The sequence below is a fragment of the Arvicanthis niloticus genome, unplaced genomic scaffold (genome assembly GCF_011762505.2).
Source record: "Arvicanthis niloticus isolate mArvNil1 unplaced genomic scaffold, mArvNil1.pat.X pat_scaffold_1005_arrow_ctg1, whole genome shotgun sequence".
In the NCBI taxonomy this organism is placed as follows: domain Eukaryota; kingdom Metazoa; phylum Chordata; class Mammalia; order Rodentia; family Muridae; genus Arvicanthis; species Arvicanthis niloticus.
Window position 1 is genome coordinate 25,005 of NW_023045032.1, and position 18,942 is coordinate 43,946.

Genomic DNA, 18,942 nt, shown 5'->3' on the forward strand with positions numbered 1-18,942 from the left:
ATTTAATCAACAATTAAAAATTACTCATTTTTAAAAATAGCAAATTCAACCTGTGAGGGAGAAAATGTTTTACATTTTGAATAGACACCCATGCAAGCATTTTGTTGCAGTCTGGATTTCAGAAACAGAGTTGGTCTTATAACTGTGTGATCACATGTTTTAAGAAGGCTTGAAAAATGGCTTGACGGTGTGGTGTGTCCTTGGAATTCTTGGGGATGTTTGAGTGAACAGCCCTGAGTGCATTTTTACTAGCACACATTAACTGTAGAAAATAGTGGCCTTTTATACGACATTTCCATACATATAATGTCCCTTGGTCACATTCCCCCTCACCAGCCTGGTCCCTTTCTGTTCCCACGTCCTGTTTTTCTTTGAATGTAGATTCCACATGAGAGAAAATGTTTGCAATATTTGGTTTTCTATTGTTATTTTGTCTTCTCAATGTCACTTTGCTTAACACAATGGTCTCAAGTTCATCCACATTTCCTGCAAACAACATAAATTTGTTTTTCTTAACCGGGCAGTGGTGGCACACACCTTTAATCCCAGCACTTGGGAGGCAGAGGCAGGCAGATTTCTGAGTTCGAGGCCAGCCTGGTCTACAGAGTGAGTTCCAGGACAGCCAGGACTACACAGAGAAACCCTGTCTCAGAAAAAAAAAAAAAAAAAAAAAAAGCCAAACAAACAAACAAACAAACAAAAAACACACACAAAAAAACCCCAGATAAATTTGTTCTTCTTTATTAAGGAAATGTAATAAAAACAAAGTTCGTCATCCCTCTTCCCCCCAAGGTTAAATAAGACAAATCTCCATTTTAAAATATTGTAAAGAAGCTCCTTAGCAGAAATTCACATTCCTCCAGGGTCAGCAAGTCTTGAATTCAGAATGTGTGCTCTGGGTTGCCTCCCTGCTGAAATTCGTCCTGCTTGCAGGTTTGTCACTTTAAACTAGCCAATCATGTAATAAGGTGAGGTTGAGCTCTGACCAGTCAGAGTGAGGCACAGGACCCTATTGTTTAGGAATAAGAACCCAGCAGGACAGCCACTGGCTGGGCTTGCCTGCTCGATCCAGCTTGGCTTCACACCCTTCTGCTGAGCAAAACTTACGGTGTTGCCAAAATACTTCAGATTGTGTGCATTTTCCTATGACCCCAGACCCATTTCTGGCACTTAGCTCTGTATTTCAATAAATGACGTAGCTGGTTTGGCGATTGATGATAATTTGCCCTTCAGTTTCTAAGCCCAGGATTCTCTCCTTTAATAGATAACCACATGAATGCTTGTCCTATTACTTTTTAGGGTTTACTATTGCTGTGATAAAACACGGTGACCAAAACAACTGGGGGAATGCCTTAGTCACTGAGAGGAGACACCATGTCCATGGCAACTCTTTTAAAGGAAAACAATTAATTGGGGCTGGCTTACAGTTCAGAGTTTTAGTTCATTATCATCGTGCCGCTTACTGGCTTGTTCCTCATGGCTTGGTCAGCCCGCTTTCTTACAGAAACCATAATAGGCTGGACCCTCCCCCATCAATCACTAATTAAGAAAAATGCCTTACAGGCTTGCCTACAACCTGATCTTATGGAGACATTTTTCCCAATCAAGGTTCTCAGATGAATCTAGTTTGTGCTGAGTTGACCAAAAAACATGGCCAGCACAATGTCTTTCCTTTGCATTCCGTCTCAAGCCTCTTCCTTTGATATAAACGTAGAAAAGACTTTCTTCTATGTTTGTCAGACCACAGGATGAGCCACAAACTGGGCACAGGACACATAGTTCCTGTCTTTGGCTCAAAGGGCAGGGCCTCCAACCTTCAGCCTCAACAACCTGTAGCTGCTCTCTCTGGTAATTCTCACATCATTGCTGTTTGTAACAGAAGGGTGGAGGATGTTAGAAAGGAGAAATAACTCCCCCTCGAAAATTAAAGGCCACTAGTCAGTCAGTTTACAGAAGGGGCTGAAGACCTGCCCTCCATTCAACTCATATCTGTCAAGACTGGGCTTTAAGAACGTTGTGTGAAGTCTCCTCGGGTTGGTGAAGACAAAGCTATTCAGAAAAAGGTTCATTCCCCTTTAACAACTACTTCTGACCTCTTAGTGCATGCTGTCCTTGAGCCAGGTGCTGAGATTAAAGCTGCGAGCAAACACTGGAGATAATTACATCGAGCATGGTGGCCCAGGTAGCCCAGACATCGTGGGCTCACTTCCGGGCCGGTGAAATGGGGATATTACTCACCTTACAGAGCTGATGTGAGGACATGAAGACAGAAATGACTGGACAACTTGAAGAGCTGTTCCAGGGGAGTGTTTGCAAGATGATTAAAACAAAACCCAAGCCAACTCAAGCAAACAACCAATCAAACAAAAGCCCTGTAAGTTATTCCTGGAAATGTGTGGGGATATGTTCCTCAACAGAAGTAGCTTAGACAGAATGGAATGGGAACAATTAAAAGTTTTTCATCAATTCGCCTTAAGTTTTAAGCAACCAAACATGACATTGAACATAGCATTCCTTCCTAGACCACAAACCCAGGTTAATTAACTGGATAAAGATTCCAATAGAAAAAAAACCATCGCGCCATTCTTAAACTGCCGGCCCTGCCTGCTCTCCATCCCGGACTTCCTGGCCTAACCTCTGCCTTCCTCTTCCCACGTTTGACAGTCCCAGGACTCTGGAGAAGGAGTAACCCGCCCCAGCCTGAGGCTCCCGCGCAGCCCCGCCACAACGCCGGGCAGGGTTAGCCCGCCCAACAGAGGAGGCGGAGACTTTGGGTGGGCGGGGCTTGGGGTGGGGCCAAGGCTTAGGCGCGCGGCTGACGCGACCCAAGGATTTTGAGGGGAAGGGGGGAGTGACAGGAGAGGCGAGGCTTGGACTCGGGGGCGGGGTCATGCGTGCAGAGGCGGGTCTAGACTTCAGGGAACCCGGGCGCGGCGAGCAGGGGCGGGGCTTCCGCGCTATGGGCGGGGTCTCGGCGGGTCCAGGCTGAGCGGGTAGAGGCTCGCGGGGGCCGAGGTCCTGCACTCAATCCACCCGGGAGCTCTCGAACTGCACCGTTCACCTGGATCCGGGACGCGGCGACCGGGGCCAGGAGGACAGAGGGACGCGGCGATGGCTCCGTGGGGACTCCCGGGGTCCGCTGTGCTTGCTGCTTCGGTGTTCGTGGGAGGCGCCGTGAGTTCCCCGCTGGTGGCCCCGGGTGAGTGCTTGGTCCGGGTCAGGACGCCGGGTGAGTTGGGTCTGCGCACGGAAGGGAGCCAGGGGCCCGACGGGTCGGGACCGGTAGAGCCCATAGCCCCGCCGCGCCCTGAGCTGAGCGCGCCCTGCTCTGCTACCGGATCTGGCTCTGAACATCTGGGTGTCCCGGGGTGGCCCGGGCAGGGTGCGGCGCGCAGCGCGGCTCGAGTCCCTCCCTACCCGCCTGCCCGGATCCCGCCTTCCCTCCCCTGCGGCTTCTAAGAACGGCGGGACCCCCACTCCGACTCTTCAGGATGTCGTTTCCTGGGGCGCTTTCTCCCCAGCCGTGGACCCCTTTCTACTGCCCTGGTCCTCAAAGGCCTCACCACCCGAAGATCTTGATACCCGGGACCGGCTTCTGCTTTACAGCCTCCTTCCTCGCTTTATTTTCTTCTTTCCTTTTCATTATGTTAATGCCTTGAAAGTGCCAGTCTTTGCAGGTGGTTACGGATTCTTTTAGTAAGTCGGGAATTTCTCACTCCTTCCCATCTATGCTGGATAAATTAGGCCAGGGAAGAGGAAGGGACATCTATAATGTATACTGCTTTTTCTTTGTATCAAATCCTGTCATCACAAAAGGAACCTCTGTGGTTCAGGGTGGAAGCCACCAGCTGAGACGCTGAGTGTTGTCTTCAACTACAAGCCATCAGCGGGAGTTTCTAACTGAAATTTAAGAGGTCTACCTTTTACTTAAGGAAGCCTTTGCCTTGTGCTCCTGTTTTTATAAGACACACACCAGGGATTCTTAATAATTGTTTCCCACTCTTAATTGCCACCTCGCAGCAGTACTTTTAAAAAAAAAAAAAAAAAGTTAAGCCTTCCTGGCCATTTGGGGTTACCACAGGCTGATTCTTACGTCAGCAGGCTCTGCCAAGCTTGCCTTCAGGGGTGGCTCCTCTGTGGGCCCAAATAATAAGCATCTGGAAGGCTTCCAACAGCGACTGTCTCCTCTGTAAAATATACGCACCGCTCTTCTGAGGACATCCTAGTCACTTAGAGCTTTGAGACTGGCTGACCATTTGGCCTTTACTTTTTTCATAGGAATCAGAACATGCTAACAAGGGAACAGGATAGATAGACAATGTATCTCTTGAGTATTTATTAGCAGATCCCACATTTCCTTCAGCCATCCACCCAGGGGAAAGGGAAGCTAGTGACAAGTTTTACTGGATGGGAGATTTTCATGTACATCCTGTGTTTCTTTGCTGGGACTTGTAAGTACAAAATAGTTCAAAGTAGACTGGAGGCTGCAGGTAGTATGGGGTATCACTTGTTGCAAAGTTTGGAACAACAACAACAACAAAACCTTAACCTGGGAGCCAGATTGTTACAGTTTAGTGAGACATGTGATGAGACATCATTAGGAGAAATCCACTCCTAAAAGTATGGTTATGTTTTGCCGGGTTTCTGAACAGTATCCGGTATCAGGCCTGCAATGTGACTGAAGAAAGTCCTACCTAGCCGTGCTATTTTGAGTGAATGTTAATGCTTAAAAAGAATGACGTATCTAAGGTGGAAAGGGTGGAAGTTCGAATTTGCTGGCAGGCTTGGGGCCTGTATCAAGAGATGAGCCTGGAACTGCTGGCATCCGATCTCTTTGGACCCAAAGCCCAGAAGTAGGAAGATGGAGATGGGAACTCATACAGACAGCCTGTTGTGTGCTTTAGTTGGGCGCTTCATGTGTATTTTAAAACTTACTCCTCATGACCCAAGATGTGTTTATTTTCTGTAGAGCAACTGAGGTCTGTCACCATGTAGATATTATATCAATAAGCATTGGATAAGGAGAGAGAAGGAGAGGGGGAAGGGAAAGAGAGAGAGAGAGAGAGATACAGCCTGCTTGACTTTAAATTCATTTTCTTTCTACTGTCCCCCACTGCTTCCCAGAGAAAATAGAGGATAAGTCAACCTCAGCAACCTGACTGAAATTGTAAGATAGTTCTAAGGTGCCCAAATATCACATCATGAGCCTGTCGTCATCTGAGCCATAGAGTAGGGAAAGGACAGAGAGCTAGCTTCACAGCGGGTGGGTGGCAGTCTCTTTCACTTCCTTTTTTTTTTAAAGCCATCTAAACAGTGGCACTAGAGCCTACTGTGCAAACAGCAGAGATGCTTTTCCAGGTCTAGCCTTATTTATGTACTTAAGTTCTCCGGTGGCACAGCCCTTGAGTAGAGAGATGGGAAAACAGTTCCAGGGCTGGTGCTGGGAGGGATGTACAGTCCCCGGGCGTCCATCCAGCCTCAGATTCCTTATTTAGATGTTGAAGATATGTTTGATTAAATTCTGGGTTCTCTTTTGGCTGGGCAGCTGCTTAGCTGAATGTCCACATAGTTCCTAGACATTGGGTGCAGTGTTTTGAAAAAAAAAAAAAAATACTGTTTGGAGCTTGGAATTTCATGCTTACTCCAAATTTAAAGAGGAAATGAAAAATGTCACCAGTGACTGTCATTTCTTTATCTCCTCTGTGTATTTTTTTCTAGCTCTTCAGAAAAGAAACAGGAAAACTCTGGGGAGGAGTTGGATTCGAATGTGAGAAGCCACAGTCCAGGGGATTCAAACAGAAGACTTGAATTTTTTACTTTTTTAAAAAGTAGTTTTGCTTTGACGTTGAAGTCTTATTACATGTTGGGCCATTTTAATTATATCATTTAGAACAACACACATTAAAAAATGACTGTTATTTAAAAACAATTTAGTCTAAGTTGGAAGGCCTAAAATCAAGCCTTGGCATTGTCCCACTGTGGCTTCTGGTCTTTGGGGACTCAGTGGCAGAACACTCACCTTGCCTGCCTGCTGCTGTCCTGTTCAGGAATGCCTTGATTCAATTCCTAGCGCTGCCAAAAGACAATGAATAGATAGAAAAAAGAAAAAGAAACAAAAGCAAATTGTCATTAGTTGACACTGTTTCTTAAGAGTTGTCCAGTAATCTTGGTGGTTGTGTCTTAGAAACTGGTAAAGATTTTAAAGTTTCATTTTCTTTTATTTACATGTAAATGACATCTGTGTGATTTTTTTTGTCTTTATTCCAGGATTATTATATGTATGTATCATTTATATGCCACATTTAATTAGATTTAATACTGTACAATCTTAATGTATGCAAAATGTCGTACACAGCAAGAAGTTCCGCCCAAGTTTGGGGGCTGCTAAGCCATGAGAGTAAAAAAATCTGGTGTAAGAAGGCTGAGCATGGTGGTGCATGCTTTCAATCCCAACACTCAGGAGGCAGAAGCAGGCAGATCTCTGTGAATTTGAAACCAGCCTGGTCTATAGAGTGAGTTTCAGGCAGCCAGGGCTACACTGAGAGACCCTGTCTCCACAAACAAAGGAAACTAACAACAAAAAGATCTGGTGTAAGACTGAAGGGCTAAAATTGAAAGTTGGCATTGTACAGTGTGGCTTCTTCACCTTTTTTTTTTTTTTTTTTTTTTTTTTTTTTTGGGAAAGTGGAAATCAGTGTTTATTACTGCCTATCTGATGCCAGGTATCGGTGTTTGTACTCAGATCACTAACTCTGTGATCCTGTGTAATTCCACAGGACTGATCCTGTGTTAATGGCCGGGAATGTGGACCCTCTGAGAAGTGGGAAGTTACTGAGAGTTACCTGGGCCTTGCCCTTCTGTCCTATCTGTTCAGTTCTAAAGTACATTCTGAACCATTTATTCCTTTTCCTTTGGAAAGACAATTCTTTTCATTCTAAAATGTTTATGAGGAGTCACAGTGGTTTGACTCCCTCTGCAGCTGTCTAGATAGTTTTGAAAAGTCCCTCCTACAGTTTGAGTGGGAGGAGGGAGAGAGTTACCTTTGCTCTTTTCCCTAGAGGCCTTGCCTCAGTTTGCATTCCATTCTGGTCTTTCTCCATGCTTCTTGACCTTGGGTAGTATCCTAACCCAGTGCAGTTTTATTGGCCCCGGTCCCTTTTATCGTTGTCATATGCAGTCTCCCTCTCTGAAGCACTGGAAAGGTGTCTTAGTGTTCCATCACATGCTTCACCGTGTTTTACCACACTGTGCCTCCTTTCCAGGAGGATGTACTTGTCAGTGACTGTTTTAAAATGAGGTTGGAATCTCCATTGTTTCGGTGAACACCTCTGTCCACAAGGCTTGGTCTAATAGTTGATTACCTGTGTAGAAAATGGGTTCCTGGAAAAGCAACTTGGAGGTCAGTGCTGTTCACACTGTGAGGCCGTTGATAACTCCTGGTTTGTACTCTTACCAAAGTACAGTGAGTTTAAAGCACTCACTGCTCGCTCCTAGTATTTTTCTCCTAAAAATAAAAACGTAGCTGCTAATTTGTGAGGCAGGTGTTGGTACCTTATTTTAATGTTATCATCTTTGGGTTTTGGAAGATTGGCTATTTATTTTTCTGCTATCCTTCATCAGGTTGCTTTTCTTTGCCCCTCCCTAGTATCCAAGGCATTTGTACATTGCTGTAATCCTTTCTGGACATTTCTCAAATGCAAAATGCTTTGGGAAAAAAAAAAAATGAAGATTTTTGATATACTCTGGTGGTGGTAACACACAGCCTGCCCCAGTGGGAGAGCAAGTTCCAGTTTGCTCTCACATAGGTTGAATATCCACGTGCCTTGCTGCAGCCACCCAGCACGATTGACTTCTGACTATGACACACTGCATGTTGGGTGAACTTGGCTACCTTTCCATAATCAGGCATCTGCCTCCAGGGTTTCAGTTAAGGACTCATGGCCTTGCATTTCCCTTCCCTGACTCATCTGTCCATGTTTTCCCACATCTCTTAGGAGCCAAGTATAAGTATCCCATACAAATCTAAACTATCCCATGGAGAAGTAGCAGGGATCCTGCAGAGAGGGGCTGGAGCTAAGGCTCAGTGGTTAAGAGTGGTTGGCCCGAATGTGATTTCTAACAACCATATAGCAACTCATAACCATCTGTAACTAACTCCAGATGCAGGCACGTGATGCCCTTATTTTTTGTCTTCCATGGGCTCAGGTACGAACATAATACATATACATACATACAACCAGGCAAAACACTCACATACTTAAACATAAAAATATATCTTAAAATCTTACAGAGATTTGAAAAGTGACAAATAGCCAGTAGAGACTTCAAACAAACAAACAAACAAACAAAAAAACCCAGCCAAATAAACAGCCAAATACTCACGAAGACAGTAAAGACACTTGGATGCGGCTGGGTTTCTGTTGTTTGGTAGCTCTATGGGTCAGTGCTCTATGTAATGGAACCTTGATGGGTAAGTAGAGAGGTTAGGCTGGCTCTCTTCTCTGCCAGCTAGTGACACGGCTCTCTTTGTGAGAGAAAGAAATTGAATCTGACAAGGAACATTTTGGAGATACCCGCCCCAGGCAACCTGAGTTCTTGGGGCCAGTCATCTTATCTGGAGGCTTCCTGGCCAGCCTCCTTGAACTCAGGAGACCCAGTTTCCATTGCCACATGCAATACCCCAAGGCCTCCAGCTTATTGTCTTTCCTCCTTTGGCACTGTCTGGGATCTCCAAAAAAGAGACAATTCCCCAGCCTGGGTTCTATTTCCTGTGTTAGTTGCCAGTCCTTCCCAGTAACCCTCCCCAGACTCCCTCCTTACTTGGTTTGCAAACTCCTGGGTATAACAACATTTCAACCACGAATAAAAGTGCCCGTTGTACAGAGAAAACAAACCTTTAAACCACTTCTCTTACCTGGATCATGGAGAAAATGTAGCCAAGCTGCTTCATGTGGCTGTTATCACAATTATGTGAGCCAAAGCATGGGATGCTTGGCCCAGTGTTGGCGGTGTAGGAATGCTCAAAACGTTTGCTCTGTTGTTCACTCATAGCCAGGCATTAACATTTCACATAAAAGAGACAAAACAAAAATCCCAACCACTCCAAAACTGCTCTTAAGTCTGTCACCTCAGCACTAGGCGGCCGAGATGGGATTGCTGTTAGTTCGAGGCCGGCTTGGGCTACATAATGAGTTCCAAGTTAATCTGGGCTATGGCATGAAACTTTGTTTAAGGAAAACAAGCAAAACAAATCAAACCAACCACTCCAGAAATATCCTTTCTAGTTCTCTGCCATTGCCAAGCACCTGTTGTCCTATACCATGGAGCTCTGGGCTCCGATGCCAATGATGGAAGGGACAAGAGGGGGCTTCGAGGAAGCAGGATTGGGCGGCGTCTCCACCCTACGGGAGAGGGAATAAGGGGCAATGGGCTTAACTATGTGGGTTCTCGTGGGAGGTAGAGGCAAAGCCACTGGCAGTCACAGTATAAAAGGAAAGAGAAGGAAGCAAGGAAGCCATTATCTTTATAAAGATAGACAACAATGCTTTTTTTTTTTTTTTTTTTTGGAAGAACTTTGGGGGGACTCATCAATGCTGCCAGCCAGTCTGTAGTTGTAGGCTCAAAAAATGAGTCTGCATTTCCTTAGGACTTGATATAGTTATCATGCCATATGCTTTGGTTAGTGAAGATCTAATTGGTTACTTTACTCGCAGGGACACATTTGGATGAAATCAAATTTCAAAACCGGGAAGTGGTCTATAGTTTTAGGGGCTAGAAGAGTCTCTGGTGATGTCCTCAGAGTTTATTTAGTAGAGGGGAAACTGAGCTGGTACCACTAAGATTGAAGACCGCTCCTTTGTACCTTCTGGGATCCTCCTGTTCTGTTGGCGTGTCCTTGCATTGACATGGACCTGAAGCTGTCCGTGCGCCTGGTTGGTGTGGTCTGTCCACACCTGCTCCTGGTGTCCATGCTGAGGAAGGCCTGCTTCCCCAGCAATTTGATTCGGGATGAACCTGACCTTAAAAAAGTGATGGCTATTATGGGAGTGACTTTTGTTCTCAGTGACATGCCTTTAGAGATGGTCATCTTGTTATTAGTCCCTTTGTTGTGCATATGAGGAAACTGAGCTCAAAATGGTACTGTGGCCTGCAGGAGTCATGGGCAGCTCATCCCTAGCAGCCATCAGGGTGACATCATGTGTGGATCTTGTTCCCTGGAAAAGAATTGGTTTTTAAAATGCAAGCGAAAAGACCAGAATTCATTCCCTTCCTGCTCCCCACTGTGTGTGTGTGTGTGTGTGTGTGTGTGTGTGTGTGTGTGTATGTATGCATTGGATCTCCTGGACCTAGAGTTACATGTAGTGTGAACTAGGGTCCTGGGGACTGACCTCAGGTTCAATTAAGGCATCTCTCTGCCCCCACCTCCTTATTCTTTATATTAGGGTGGAAAGTTACTCTTTGGAACATTCACTCTCAGATCTTAGCACTGAGTCTCTTCTACCTTTCTTTGGATTGATGATAGACTATTGTCTATCAATGGGATTTGTTTACCTTCAAAGGTGGCAAACTAGACTTGGAGAGAGGATGCCAGCAACAAGGAGATGGAGGGGTGGGAGACTGAGACATGAGAGGAAGTATTAGTGAACATTTTCAGGGTAAAGGTTTTAAACTCCAAATCTATTCATGAATGTCTTTTCAAAAGGCACAGTCAGTTGTATTCTGCCAGCCAATGCCAGTTGTGTTCGTATCATATTTTATATGTCACAACACATGAAGTATTTAAAACCACTTATTTCATGAGCATCTTAGTCTCCTTCCTGTTGCTATAACAAAATGCTTGCCACTGGGTAGTTGATAAAAGACTAGAAGTACATTTGGCTCTTGGTTTGGGAGGCTGAGAAGTCCATGAGCACGCTGACGTCTGTGTGGCATCCGGAGAGGACCTCCACTGCCTCACACCATAGTAGAGGGCATCATGGCAAGCCGGAGCATGCATGCCGATGTGGCTCTCTTTCTCTGCTTTATAAAGTTGCTAATTGCCACGATGGGACCTCACCTTTATTACCTCATCGAATCCCAATTGCCTCTCAAAGGCCCCACCTCTATATGCCACAAACCTGGATCTCAGAATTAAGTCTCAACACAGTCAAAAATAGCAATAGATTCCTTTGATTGGTGGAGAGAGGATGCCAGCAACAAGGAGACCAGGGGAAAACTAAATATTAACAAGGCACCCGACAACATACAAGGCACAGAAGATGAAGTGATGTGAACAGGGTATATAGAACCCTTGCCCCACGGAGCTGTCTTAGCACCCTAGTAAGCAAAGGGAGGCACAGGACCAGAGTATCTAACCTGGGGCTGGGGTTGGGGTGGGGTGTGTGGAGAATCAAGAATCCAGGCCAGGTGGGGCAAGCTTTCTGGAGCAAATAAGGCTTAAATTTCCACTGCACAGCCGTAGACATTATTAGCTGGGTAAAGGGACCAGTGGTTGTGGAAGAGGGGTGTGTGTGTGACGGTTTGGATATGGTGTGTTTATTTATACAAGGGCTTAGGAGGCTGGAAACTTAATGGTTTAAGAGCTGATTAACTTCTGATATAGCCATTAGTGCAGCATCCTCATGGTCGAATCCTCATAGCATCATAGAGTAAGGGATCAGAGTAGAAACATGTCTCTCTGTCTATGTGTCTCACTTGTGTGCATGGTCCCTATTTCACCATGTGAGTCTCTGAACTACCCTGAGACTGCCAGCCAAAAGACCACCACTAGATAGGATCTCTGGAGCTTGTAGAAGTGTGAACTAAGTAAACTTCTTTAAAGTGACCCAGCCTAGTTGTGGTCTTGGCGGCTGAAATGGGCTAATACAACAGAACGCCAAGCTGCGGCAATGCTTCTCAAACCTGGGTGTCCATCTGGAGGCTGGTCATGGCCCAGGTGGTCAGCCCCACCCTGGACCAGCTAAGATAATATACAACGGGCTTGAGATGAGAATAGAGAGAGACTTTGCTTTTCTGTCACCTTTCCTGTTGTTGTTGACTGAGAGTCGGAAGTGAGCAGGAGAGGGTGGGGGATGGGAGAAGTGGGCTTACCCCTCTTCATTTGTGTTCCCTCTTGGGCTAGCCTATCCTGCCTTGTATGCATGCTTCCGGCTGAGATCAAGGATAATAGTTCAGGAAACCTTTCCTATGACTTCTCTCAGACTGTGACCCTGAGATGACCTGCATACAGGTCAGGTGCACTGTATCTCTTCCATGGCATTCGACCCTCAGTTATATGCCCTTGCTTCCACCGTATGTTTCCTATTAACTAGAACTGTGTGGCGGCTGAGTAGATGAGATGTGTTAAATATTTGAGCAGACTTAACTTTTGCAGTCACTGGGAGGAGCAGGTCCCTGTGGTCTGTTCTGTGGCATGGAGGGAACTGAGACTTAACACGGGGAGTAATTAGGATGAGAAGCGAGAAGCGGGATTTCTTGTTCATCACAGAGGAGGGGAGGCCAATGTTGGGTGGATGTTCCTGGTCCCCAAACGGTGTGTACGGTGTGATGATGTGTGCTCTTCCTTATCATCAGTCCGAGGAAAGTTTTATATTTAATTGTCTGCTTTTCATTCTTGCTCCATCTACTTAAAGAGAAAACCAAGGCATCTTAGCAAGTGAAAGTAGATTTTTGTTGCTAGTCAAAAATTGTTACTTAACCAAAGTAGTCTCTGAATATTGCCTCCCCCACCCCTTCTTAGAGACAGGGTCTCACTATGTGGCTTATGATGGCCTTGAACTCACTCTGAAGTCTGATCAGGCAGGAAAGCTGGCTCACACCCTGAGAGCTGAGAGCACTTACTGCTTTTGCAGAGGATCCAGGTTCAGTTCCTAGCACTCACACTGTGGTTCGCAGTGGGTCTCTAACTCCAGTTCCAGGGACTCTCCTGGCTTCCACAAGATTAGGCATGCAGATGACATACATGTATACAGGCAAGTGAGGTCCTCATACTCATAAAACAAATTGCAAATTTGTAGTCCTCCTGCCTCAGGCTCACGAGTTCTGGAATTACAGATGTGCCATTATCTGTGGGAAATGAACATGTGATTGGACTTAGAAACATTTTCTCTGTTTTGCCAAAGTTATGTTCACCAGGAGACAAAGGTGGTTCTAGGCTAGCCTGCTCTACATAGTGAGCTCTAGGCCAGCCAGGGCTATATAGTGAGACATCCTCTTCTCTCAAAACAAGTTATGTTTTCTAAACTTTTGGTATGTTAGAGATATAAGGAAAAAAATGCTTTTAATTCACCAAAAGACACCAGTTAGACAACCTTTCTTAGCCAGCTGGTTAAATTAGTCTGAGTGGTGGAAACTTTACAAAGCATCTATATGTCACATGCCACACAGAGCCGGAAAGGAAGAATTCCTTTCAGTTCTGATGACATGCCAAGACACCTCCACTGTGCATACACCCAACCATAATGTAGCTTTCTGGGATCCCTCTAAGGGGTGGAAGTTTGAAGCACGCCCTGTACTTTCTGTCTCATAGTGTAAGGAGTGTGGGGTGGTGGGAGGATCATTTTCCACTGTTGATGGCCCTCCAGAGCTGGAAGTCCAGCCACAGTCATGGGAATTATCCACAGTATAGAAAGAAGCAGCTGTGATTTCCTGGCGTTGGTGAGGTGACAGGTGGCTAGCCACAGACGTTACATCCTTTCATTTTCTTTTGCACGTATGTGGTCTATGCTAGCATGGCCTGAACTCTCGCAATGCTTCCCTGATCTTCCACCTTCTTGCCTCTGCTAAAGGCAAAATACAGAACAGCCACCAGGACAAAAGCCAAGGCCTCCGGCGGTGCCTAAAGTTGGGGGATTGAGCAGGGAAGTTGGGCTTTGCAGGAGAAATATTTCACAGCTGTATTTGCCAAGAAGGTGTCTAATAGTTGTTACAGCTAAAACTTGCAGATAATTTTGCACACAGCACACAGTTAATTAAAACATGGGTTTGTCTTATTTGAGACATTGCCGGGTAGCTACTGTGTGTGAGTAACGTGTGCACACCTAATTTAGTTTTTGTTCTGTGAAACTTAGGATGGAGAAGTGTAGATAAGCCATGAATGGGAGTCCTTGTGGCATAATGGAAAAAGGGTTTTGGTGTAATCAGAACCACAGACTAAGGGTTGTGTGGGATCACAGAAGGACAGAAAGAGCTCTACAGCCTGAAACTGGGCATTGAAGTGATCCACAAAGGGAACTGTACATACCAACCCCATGGACCAGCCTGGGCGATGGTACTGGAGCTGGGAACGAAAGTCATTGTACCTCCGGTGGAGCAGAGTTTCTCAGTGAAGGTTACATGGTGGGAAGCTCCACAGGGGAGACTGAGGTGAGGCTCCTGAGCTCTTGAACGACTTTATTGTGCAATGTTAGGGAGCTCAGGCTGGGGAGTGGAGGGTATTGGACCCGAGGAGTCCTGGAGCTTGCCCTGGGGTGAAAGAGCCCCAGACACTGGTATGATTAGGACTGGAGTTTGTAGCAAGCTCTGAACTGTCAGTGAAGTGCTGGGGTGTTTTTCTTGTATCTTTGTAGGGTGGAGGTAGGAAGGAGAGCTCAAGGGAGCCCTAGTGCAAAATAATGCTTATTTTGTTTTTTTTTTTTTATATGTCTCCGAGTCATCTGCAGGATCAAAAATAATACCATCCCTTGTAAGGGAGACAAATATAGTCTATATAATATAGTAGATTTTATATGATATGCGGATAGGAAGAATTTTTAAGTTTCAGGAATTCAGAGAACGAGAATGGTGAAGTCAGTGCTGTGGGCCATATGAGCATCAAGGAGCAGTCATGGTACCCACTTGTCTCCGGTTAGTCACGCCTCCGAAATCCTACAAACCAGCTCGCATACAGGATTTATTTTTGGAAGCCCACTGGCCATTTGCATTTCTCAGCCCTGCTGTTCTTCAAGAGCACATTGTTTGCAGCTCCTTCTTGGTTGGAGTGCTGTCACCTTTAGAGCAGTGTCCACAAAAGTCAGTATGGGGTGAATTAAAGCCCCAGCTTGGCCAAGGGCTCCATCTCTGTCACTTCCTGCAGATCTGTTTCTCTGCTCCTCAGTGCCTTATACTGTCCCTGGACAGATCTGAGAGAAGGGCAGTGTGAGAACGATCTGACATATGTTTGGTGTCTGTGTACTATGTCAACAGTCCTTACACAGGTACACTCCATGTCTGGGATGGAGTGGGAGAGGACTTGAGGGAGGGATGGACAGAATGACAGGAGGATTGGTTTTATCCATGCTGAGGTACATGCGAGACAGTGCCGTACCTGGAAATATTATTGAGTAAAGTTCTGGACATTGGTCAGTGTGATTGGTCTATGCCTTCTACCTCGGGTGCAGATGTCTTTTAAAACCCGATGAATTTACTAACCTGTAATAGGGAGTGTAGATGTGTGAGTCTCTCTTGTGCATACAGAGCCCCTTTGACCACACTTGACATTTCATTAGTGAGGTGACTGTAAGAGAGGCCTTACATTGCTTCAGCATGGAGCTGGTGATGGGAGAACCGGCCATGTGGTGGAAGGGCTGGAACCTTCTGTCCTTTCCTTGATCTCTGGGGTTCAGTGGACATCAGCCAATGATTGAGTCAGTCAGGCTTCTTGAAAGCTCTGTATCAGGGCATTAGAGGAGGCTTCTGTGGGTGAACCCAGGACTGTGCTGGCAGGTGGTACCCCTGGAGGGGGTGTGGAAGCTGTCCGCCTTTGCCTTCCCTTCCATTTGGCCGTCCTGGTTTATTATATCCTTCATAATGAACCTGTGGGCACAGAAGACAGCTTTTTGAGTTCTGTAAGACACTCCAGTAAATTATTGAAACTGAGGGGACGTTGTAGAAACACTGAAATTTGTAGCCAAGAGTCTTCTTTGAGGCTGGCCTTAACTCCATGCTGATAGGGTCAGAATTTAATTGAAGCCTACCTAGGACACCCAGTGGGGGTTAGGAAAATGAAATAGTTGAATCTCTCTGGGAAGCCATTGGAGCCAACATTAAAACACGCCTGGAGTCATCTCTGTCACCGCACTTGTATTCTACTTAGAGAAAAAACGCAAAGACATTTACAAAATAACAGGAAAGTGAAAGTTGTCGGGCCATTGCCCTACTGTTCAGATCCTTGCACTCCGCTTTATTGAATATAAATGTGGAAGGTACACCATTTGGTTTCTTTGACCTTTGATTCCTGTGGTCTGGCTCAAAGGTCTTATAGGATTGTTTCTGCCTCCAGCCTATAGAAATACCTGGGGTGTCACTGTGGGTGGTAGCTTTGGGCAGTCCCATAGTGAGGGATTCTAGTCCTATATTCTGGTTTACTTCAGCAAAATGAATACTACTGTTAGGTTGGACCATGTGAAAAATGCCAATTTTCAACTATTTCCATCTATGGTGACAACAGGTTTGTGTTTGAGCTAATAGTAACGAAGACCCCTTACTGATTTCCTCATTTGTTGTGAAGACTTCAGCTCGTCTGATCATTACTAACATATGTTTTAAGAAAATGTAAAGAAATAGAGAAGAAGAAAAACCTATGTCAACCTTCTACTAATCGGAAGTGAATATTAACTAAATCGAGCAAGTGTTGTTTGACACCTTACTTTTTTCTATGAATAAATGACTGTTTTTGTTTTTTATATTTATTTTATTATTTATTTATTTATTTATTTATTTTTGTTTTTCTGAGACAGGGTTTCTCTGTGTAGCCCTGGCTGTCCTGGAACTCACTCTGTAGACCAGGCTGGCCTCGAACTCAGAAATCCACCTGCCTCTGCCTCCCAAGCGCTGGGATTAAAGGTGTGCGCCACCACTTCCCAGCTTGTTTTTATATTTAGAACTTTTATTTATTATATGTGTGCGTTCTTATGCATGTGCATGGACTTGGGTGTTCACATGTCACAGTGTAGACGTGAAGGTCAGAGGGTAGCTTTCAGGAGCTACTTTTCTTCTCCTCTATTCAAGGCTTAACTCTGTGCATTTTATTGCCCACAGCTGGAAGAACTCTGGATAATTGCGCTCTGGAATTTTAGTGAATGCCCAGAGACAGCAGAGCATCAGGCCACGGCGCCTACTGCCTCACAACTTGCTAGATGTGCAACCTGGGGCAAATTATTTTACTGTCTGTAAAATGGGGTTTTAAAATAATCCCTGGATTATTGTCAAGGCAGAATAATGTGTTAATATCTCGATTATAGATAACCTATAGTAGAGTAACGGTACAGACACATATCAATGTGTGACGATTATAGTATTTTTTCTATGTATAAGTTGTTGCATACTTATTTATTTTTTAAATTTTGGCTTTGTAGCTCAGGCTGCCCTGGAACTCATAATCCTCCTGTCTCAGTTTCTGTGTTCTGATATTAAAATCCTGCGCTAGGTTTTCAGAGATCCCATATGGGCGCCATGCTAATGACCTTCATACTCGTTTTCCTTCATCCTGGGTTTTCCTGATGGCCCCGTTTCATCTTTCCAGAATTCTTTTCCCATTTGATCTTCGATTTTCCTCTTGGCCCCCCTTTCCTTGGCTTTCTCCAGAGGTCACCCAGGGGATTTCACATCAGATGACTTCAGTGGGCTCAGGAGCTTGAGGCTTCCTGGCTGTTCCCCCTTCGTTTCCCGGTTCCCAGGTTCTCAGAAGCCAGCCAGACCCACGTGCCTGGCGTGTGGGAACACTGCCTGACTGAACCTGTGACTAATCGGAATGCCCTCTGTTCAGGACTTTTGTAGTTTTCTGTTGAATCATTTTCCCCTTCCTGTTCCTGGAAGGAAGAGAAGCCTGGGCTGTGTGTGAATGTGATGTGAGAAATGTGGGAGCCTGACTGCCCTGGCTCTGCCTTGTGCGCTGTGGCTCTGTGCTCCGTCACTCTGAGCTTTGTGGCTCTGACTGGCTACCTTGGCTCTTGGCTCTGCACTGCTAATTATGAATCTACTTTGCCTGCAAAGTGCATGGGAAGCCCATGGCTGCTGCTTCCTCATATGGAGGACTCGTGTTTTCTGTACCTCACATGGAACCGTGTTCCTTCTAATCCCTGGGGTTCATTGTCTTTCTGTGTGTCTAGCTTTTATACATTGGTAACTGCTGCTAATAGTCATATCACTAACACTGAACACACACTGAGATAAAGCCAAATTCATCTCATAGAATACTTAAAAACATTTCAACCCTTGTCCACATTTTATGGACGAGGAAACTGAGGTACATAGACTTTTATCAGCTTGCCCTGGGCTCTCATAGCCTGGCACCAATCTGAATACTTCCCCTCCTTGCCTTGCTGGGAGCACCTTTGGCTCAGAATCTCTGTCCCTCCTGTGGTGATCCTGGGTTCAAGTCTCTACCCAGCCATCCCCCAGAGGGATGTCTCAATGCTGCTTCTTTATTAGTTTCCTTTCTAAGATGGGTTTAATTCTAGCATCTATTGGCTGGTATCTATTGGCAGGATAATATCTGTAAGTCCCTAGGTCCTTTGCTTACTACTGCAGAACAAAACAAACACCAATCAGTCAAACAAACAACCAAAAAAAAAAAAAAAAAATTAGGTTCAGTGTGTAAAGTCTTCACTAAAATAAGTACAAAGACCTGATTGTGGATAACTAGTGCCCACCTACATAAAAGACAGCCAGGGTGACACATAACTGTGGTCCCATTGTGTCTGTATGTATGTGTGTGCGTGCGAAGGTGGAAACAGGCATCCCCAGGGCAGGCTGGCTGGCCATTCTAGCCAAGTTAATGAGCTTCAGTTCAGTGAGAGATCCTGTCCCAAAAGATAAGTGGAGAGCAATTGGAGAAGACACCTGATCTTGATCTCTGGCTTCCACAGACATGCACACCCACGTGCTCATACACTTGCACAGCGTGCGTACACACTCAGTAATAACATCTATCTCAGAGTTGTGGGAATTAAAGAAGATCAATGC

General features: G+C 45.4%; 1 long non-coding RNA gene across 1 annotated transcript; it reads left to right on the forward strand.

The window, feature by feature from the left end:
• The first annotated feature begins 2,963 nt into the window (after positions 1–2,963).
• On the forward strand, positions 2,964–6,232 carry LOC143433850 (uncharacterized). The gene is made up of 2 exons (XR_013070191.1): positions 2,964–3,199; positions 5,719–6,232. It is a non-coding gene; the product is annotated as an uncharacterized LOC143433850 (long non-coding RNA).
• The last annotated feature ends 12,710 nt before the right edge of the window (positions 6,233–18,942 follow it).